Genomic DNA, 8,062 nt, shown 5'->3' with positions numbered 1-8,062 from the left:
TTTACACAAGCTTATTTAACACATTACATAAGTTCTTCGTACCTGTTGTTTGTGCCCCTCATAACATCCTTAAAAAACATTAAGTTTCCTGCTTGGAATGATTTTTACCCTTTCCAAAGGAGAGGGTATTGCGTTTGGGTCCGTTTGTTTGTTACTTGCAAAATCGAAGATTTTTTTAAGTCTATTGGTCATTTGATTTTGTTATTGGGTTGCCAAAATAGGTGACCCTTATTGTCAGTAATTCTGTCTGTTTGTTTGGATGTTTGTTCGTTTGTCATCAGCATAATTGGTAGTAAACGTGAGCGGATTTTGACCAAACTCGGGTGGTAGGTACATCTTATGACCTCGTGCTTTGGAAATTGTGAAGGTTGCTAGGGACGCTTTGGTTCCCTAGCAACAACCGAAAAACCTTCAAAATCGGGACCGTTCATGCGAAATCAATTCCAAAAGCCATTATCTCACGTAGAGTTATAAAATTTGGCACGAATGATCTACAGCTGATGCTCTATCAAATATATTCCGTTTTTTTGTGATATATGGAATACTTTACCCGCAGCGCCCCCTACAATTAGGGTATGCGCGAAAATTGGCGAAAATTGAAGGCCCCCGAGCGACCAGGTGAGTGCATCGATACGAATGAAACTTTGCAGGTTCATGGTACTCAATGAGTACTACAACTTTGCCTCAGGACATATTCACCGATTTTGCTTAGGTCAGGGGTCAAAGGTCAATCAGTGCAAAAATCGATAATATGCGAGAGCTGGAGGTGCCTTCGCGACAAATGCTACTCCTCCTTATGGTTATGGTCGGATGGTCATGAAAATTCACACTAATCGTCTGGAATACATTGTGCACAAACAATCGAGCCGGATTTTCGATTTAGATCTTTGTTCACCCACAGCACCCCCTCAAACTTTGGGGATTTCCGATTTCAAACCGCATTTTCAGTACTTTTCATTCAAATGGATACTGAGTAGTTATCGGTAGATGGAATTGGATGAGATTTGATATGCATAATCTTAAGGTGATTCCCTATCCACTATATGACATCCATTTTGCTCTATATCTTATAGTTTCCATGCTCGGCGACCCATCGCCGCCTACCGGCTTGTACTGTCTGTTTGTCTGTCTGCTTATCGCTTGCAGGTCACAATTTTAAACCAATCTTCAGGAAACCACCATATGGTAGAGTTTGTCATAAGGAAGAAGTCTATTCTTCTTGAGGTCAAAAGGTCAACATAGGCCAAAGGTCAACAACTTATATGAGATTTCTAAAATCCTCAATTTTCATCCGATTGATTGAAATTTGAAGAGGATTTATAGTCCATGTCACTAATTTCAAGTAGGTGACTATTTTTGAGGTCAACATGGACCACAAGGTCAACATAGCACCAAGGTCAACAACTAAGGTGTTATTTCTAAAATCCTCAATTTTATTCCGATTGACTTGAAATTTGAAGAGGATTTATATTTCAGGTCATTGAATTAAAACAGCCAATTATTTTTGAGGTCAACAACGACCATAAGGTTAACACAGTCCCAAGGTGAAAAACTAAGGCGGTATTTCTAAAATCCTCAATTTTCATCCGATTGACTTTAAATTTGAAGAGGATTTACATTTCACGTCACTGAATTCAACGAGCTAATTGTTTTTGAGGTCAACTTTGACCAAAAGGTCAACATAGGCCAATTTTCTAAAATTGTCAATTTTCATCTGATTCACTTGAAATTTGAAAAGGAGTTGCAGATTTGGTCATTTCATTCAACCACCAAATATTTTTGAGGTCAAATTTGTTTCATGGATTTTGCAACTATCGTGCTCTGCACGACGTCGTCTTCCTGTTTGTTTGTTTGTTTGTTTGTCCTCACAGAACTTTCGTGTTTTTCTCCGCAACTGTTTGTCGGATTGAGACGAAATTTTCACCATAGATGCAACTACTAATGTGGAAGGCTATACTCATAATTATGACGTCATATATCACGTGGTGTGGCAGCCATGTTGGAAAAACGGAAAAGCTTTGGACCTTTGTATCTCTGAAATCGCACCAAGGAAAAAATTGAAACATGGCACACGGCAAGTACTCCTCATGAGGAATAAGTGACTTTTTATGACGTGAAAGGTGCCTGTGTTATCATGTCATAATTGCATATGTAGAACGCTACATCTGATCAGTATGAAAAATTTTGAGGGTCATCGAGGGATAAAATGGTTCACATAAAAAAATTATGATGTCATCGGTCATGTGATTTAGCAGCCATATTGTTTTTGTTTCACTTTCAAAAATCTTCTTCTCTGAAGTGACTGAACAGATTGAGGAAAAATTTCCATGTATAACCGCCAAATCAATGAGGAACAAAAGATTCACACATATGATATAATAGGTCATATGGTTTGGCAGCGATATTGGATTTACCCTAAAACCTATAAAAATACACCACTCAAAAGAAGTCCTGTCATGGGTCTGCAATTTCTGATTGCTGTTTTCTTGTTTACTTATTGATTTTTTTGAAATTTCTTTTAAATGAGGCCCATTTGGCTGTGCCTGGATGGGTTTGCGGGTTGAGGAGTAGCAGCTGAAACCTGAATCCTATCCAGTTTCCTCCACATGACCCCATCTTTGCTTTTTGCTTGTTTAGGTTCCCTCTGATGATTCCATTGCAGGACTGTACCTACTTGGTCTTCCATTTCATTTGAATTTAATTTATTTTAATCCCATTCTAAATTCAATTGAATAAGAATAACCTTCATGGGTCAGGGTCAAGTGTCCAATCAAAGCGGTGTTGTATCAAAGCAGGATGTCTTGGTACCCGGTCATCACTGCCTGCAGTTATAAAGTGGCAGTTCTAGTAATGTCTCTTTTAAATAAGTAACACACCAGTGCACAAACACCACACAAAACAAGTCCTGGCGAGGGTCTGCAATCTGTGATTGCTCTTCTTTTTTTGTTTAATTTTGGTTGACTGTCAGACAGACAGAGACAGTAAAAAAAATTATCTCACTCTTCTGTACGCATGTGCAATCAGGACGAATTCAGAGCCAAAGTACTGTAAAACGACAGGTTTGTTTTCTGATTCATATCCGATTCATGTTCAAAATATAACATTCAATTTAACGAAGTTGTTCAGGTCAGGTAGGTCAGGTATGGGAGCATGCACCAGAGCAGCGCATCGCTGTGTCCACTTTCCACCGGTACTCCAGGAGTCTTCGTCTGGCCATCCCCCAGGCAGATGCCTGGCCCATCCTCATCTCCTTGAGTTTCCGATCAACCTGCTGCAACCACGAGGCACGTGGTCGGCCCATTGACCTCCTCCACTCACGAGACTCCCTCGCTGAGAGAATCTGGTGAACAGGATCAGCATCAGGAAAATGAGCCACATGTCCATACAGCCGCAGCTGACGCTCACGGACTATGCAGGTAACAAATCTCATTTGAGTCTCTCTCAGCAACCGCTCGTTGGACACAAAGTCTGACCAGCGATAGCCAAGGATTCTCCGAAGAGACCTGGTAACAAAGGAATTGTCTCCGTCTCAGATCCCTGGTCAGAGTCCAACTCTCACATCCATAGAGCAAGACTGGAAGCACCAAGGACCTGAAGACTCGGACTTTCATCTTCCTGTACAGGTACCGGCAGTGCCACACCCCATGATCCAGTGAATCCATGACTCCCCAGGCATGACCCAGACGTCTGTGACCTCTGGCTTACAGTTCACAGAGACATGAATATCACTGCCAAGGTAAGTGAATCTATCCACAACCTCAGAATGCTCACCACAAAAAAACGAAGTTGTTCCTCGAACATAAACTGATGTTTGTAAATGGACGGACAGGCAGACGTGAACCAATTGCTTAACCCCCGCTTTTCGCTTTGTGTGCATGGGGTAAATATGGCATTAAAACTGTGTTTTACTTTTCACTACAAGCCAGTTGCCCCCGGAGCTTCTGTGGTTTTCAGCTGGTCGACTGCCGGTTCCTTCCCTAGAGTTTCTTTTTACAAAATAAAAACTATTAAAAAAAGAATCCAATTGTTTTGTGTTAAATTTAATTCATCCTTTGGCAACAAACACTGACTTGGTCAAAAAACCTGATTGTGATAGGCCTATCTCGTTCAAAGTTTAATGATTGTACTTCCCCCTCTTGTACTTTCTGAACATGACAATGACGACCGCAACAAGTGACTCACAGGGAGAATAAGTCACTGCACTGTTATATTCTTCAACCTAAATACCGTGAAACAATTCTGTTACATTGCCCTTACGATCTCCAAATTCCCGAGACATACGAAGGAAGCTAATCAACCTTATTCACAGGTATCTTCTACTGTTCTGTTAACCAAATATAGAGGTATCACTGTAGAGAGAGTAACGCATGTACGTGGTTGTGCAGCATGGGCTTGAAAATGAAACCAACTCAAACTTTGCTCTCAAAATTTAATTTTGGTCACAAACAAAAATGATACTGATCTTGCACCTGCTTGCCATGTGACAATCATAACTACCAAGTTTGGGTAATTTAAGCACAACTGCTTAGGAGGAGATAGCGTAATGGATGGACGGACAGATGGAGCAGATTGCAATATCCCTTATTTTTTTTTTCAAAAAGCATGGAATAACTGTTCAGATGGCCTCTTAGATCATGTTGACCCCCAGAGCTTACAAGGGCCTGGGGACACCCCCTCCCTCCCCCCCCAACCCTTGTCCTGGGAGAATATTTCTCTCTTCACTCATAGAATTTCACATACACACACACAGACACACACTATAATGGTCGCCCCGCTGGACAGGTATGCAAAGAAACGATCCCGACGTCCCCCAGGTTAATTTTGCCCATTTGTCAACACACCGGACAGATAATTTACGAGCTGTGCAGATTGGATGGCAAGCCGGTGGTAATTCCACGCAATGGAGAGTTTGATGTCCTTGAGACTACCAGTCTCATGTCCTCACGCTGACCCCACAATCGTTCTCGTAGGCCACGCCAATTGGATGTGAACTAATGTGCTGTGTGTTTATGGGAACAACAATCATGCATGCACACATACGTACACACCTCGAACCTTGAAAGAAGGCCATCCCCAGGGAAGATGAACCTCTTGCCACAGGCAGACAGGTAAAAGGCGTTGGTTTTGGAGTCTCACTCGAGCAGGTCTACGAGTTGTCTGGCAATGTCATGCCAATTGTTGCATACATATGTGTCTTTGTTCACCTCCCCTCTTGAGTGGCAGCAGCATGCTTAGTTCTATCCATCTCTACAATTCTCTCTGCACAGGTATCTAATCCCTCCTTACATTATTTTCCTTCTCCAAAGATTCATATCCTGGGAAATTAGGAACCAATCACTCTCTTTGATGTTGAAACTTTTCAGATATTTTCTCACTTTATCCCTCCATCTGAGCTTTCTTCCATGCATTTTTGCAACCATGCAAATATAAGTTTATTTGGGATACGATAATCATCCATCCGGGCGAGGTGGCTTCGCCAACTTGGCTGCAATTGCATCTTCCAATGATTCCTCCATCCCAAACATTTTGGCTACCTGCACATTGCTCGGATGCCCTTCTCGTTGATGAGTCTTGGTAACCCTGAACATGCTTTTGGAGGTATTGATTATGGAAAACTTTCAGATCAATCAATTAATCAATTCAAATCAAATGGAAGACCAAATAGGTACAGTCCTGCGTTGAAGTAATCAGAAGTAACCCGAACAAGCAAAAAACAATGAAGTTATCAGGAGGAACCTGGATAGGATTTGCATTTCAACTGCTACTCCTCTACCTTCAAACCCATCCAGGTACAGCCAAGTGAGCCTTATTACTAATATATATATATACATATATATATATATATATATATATATATATATATATATATATATATATATATATATATATATATATATATATATATATAACAAAAAGAACCCTGCCTACCCTTCACCATTCTCACACCCCTTCCCTTCCATCTTGTCTCCTGCATACAAAATATGTCCACTCTTCTTCTGACCAATACTTCCACCACTTCTCCTGATCTCCCTGTCAATGTCCCGACATTCCATGTCCCAAAACTCAGAAACCGATCTCCACGTGGGGCATCAGACATTTGGTCGTCACGAATGGAGTAATTTCCTCCCTTGCCTTGATCCTTGTTCCCCACCTTGATTTGTGATGAGAGGGAGCGAGGACCCCCCACGGGGTATTCGGGCTGTACCCGGCCCATATATGATTTTGCTCATCATGGTTCCCTTTTTGAAGCAATGTTTTATGACCGGATGCCCTTCCTGACAACAACCCTTTCAGTCGCCTCTTACGACATGCAGGGATATAGTGTACCTATTCTAAACCGGGGCACACACTGGGACCATTCACATTTCCACCCTTTCCAACCGAGCTGTTAGTATTATCGCATCTGTTGTTCCACTACTTAGAACTCAGTCAGAACCTGACTGCCACACAGGCAGACAAAGTAAAACTGTCAGATCAGATCAAGGAAGTTTCTTGGAAGGATCACATTCCAAATGTTGAAATTCTGCCTTATACAAACATTTCAAGTGTGGAGGTGGTTTTATTAGACATTCAACTTCGGTGGTCATGTCATGTTGTCAGAATGACTGATGATAGATTGCCAAAGATGGTGATTTATGGAGAGCTCCATGTATCTGAAGAGTTGGTGGTCAGATTCTAAAATTTAAGGATGTATTGAAAAGCAATTTAAAAGGAGCAGATATTCCAGTGAGTTCCTGGGAAGATATGGCAAATGACAGACCACAATGGAAGGCTAAGATCAGAAATGGAAGACGGAAGAAGCAAGGAATGAAATATGTCAACTTGATCAAAACAGCAGACATGGAATTTTGGCAGACCCACTGTCACTTGTATGTCTGCAATAAGTCAGAGGCTTCTTTTACACGCTTAGGACTGAAGTCACATGAAGGACATCGGCACATGAACTGAATATTTACTTCTCCAAATGATCGTCGACTCGGCGGACAGCTTGCCTCTGAGCTGCCTATCCTGGATTCGAATGTCGGCCCAGCTAACAGCTGTCGTCCTGGTGTTCCACCCGCAGAGCGAGGTATCGAGCCGTCCATCAGAAGGACGTGGCGAACATTTACCTGTATGAATTGTGTCTGACAGCACTGGTCGTTTGACGAAGAGGAGGCAAGTCATCGCCCGCACTCTTAAAAAAACAAAATTACAAATTCCTGCAACACTCGAATGTCAGGCCTGGCCGCCCGGTTCGTGAAAGACTTGGGACAGAATCGATATTTCCTTGCCTTGGAATAATTGTGGCCGTTAAAAGAAGAAGAAGAAGAAGAAGAAGAGAAGACTAATTACCATTTTAATTACTCAGGTCGCAGCATGTTGAGATTGAGTGCACAGAGTGCGAACTTACAGGTTGATTTAATAGCGTCATCGCTTCTTACCGCGATGAGTAATTACAACGACAGTACACAGGTGCCTTGATGAACTCTCTCACCATAACTTCTCACCTTCCCCCTTATGCTTGGAGTAATACTCCCACAGTTTGCTGGGATGAAAAATGGTGGATGATTCATTTGCAAGTTTAATTATTAAAAAGCACGCTTAATAACTTGCCCGTTGCTTGGAACATTAATAAAAGTTTTCAAGCACCAGTGGCTATAATATAGGAATAATTTAACATGATTTTGCTAAAAACCCATGTTATTACTGGTAATAATAATTGCAACTACATCCATAACTTGTGAGTTCGTTTAACAATGTCAGAATATAAAATTAACTGAACTTATTGTGCTTTCAATAATCACTTAAGGGAAAAGCACATTTTTGGATTAACAACATTTGCTCGTACTTGGTAACTCGTATTTCACACAAAGCGAAACGATGAACATCTTCAAGTTGTGGTATTATTACACTCTCATGGCGAAGAAATTAATTTCTCCTTGCAGGAAAAAAAAAGTGGGATAAATAAAACATCTTTTCGTGCAATCTCCCAACTACTTATTCAATAAATACTCGATATTGAGGAAGACAAGCAGAAACATTGTTACTTTTACACCAGTTGTTAACATTCGTCACGTGACAC

General features: G+C 41.3%; 1 protein-coding gene across 2 annotated transcripts in view; it reads right to left on the bottom strand.

Moving 5' to 3' along the window:
• LOC147011103 (uncharacterized) overlaps positions 1-8,062 on the bottom strand; it is a 58,558-nt gene that overhangs the window by 11,020 nt on the left and 39,476 nt on the right. The window lies entirely within an intron of this gene.

Source organism: Eptatretus burgeri, chromosome 16, assembly GCF_056783735.1.
Source record: "Eptatretus burgeri isolate ZD-2024b chromosome 16, Ebu_testis_v1, whole genome shotgun sequence".
Taxonomy (NCBI): domain Eukaryota; kingdom Metazoa; phylum Chordata; class Myxini; order Myxiniformes; family Myxinidae; genus Eptatretus; species Eptatretus burgeri.
Note: the sequence above shows the minus strand (reverse complement) of the source record. Positions and strands in the feature narration are given on the sequence as shown.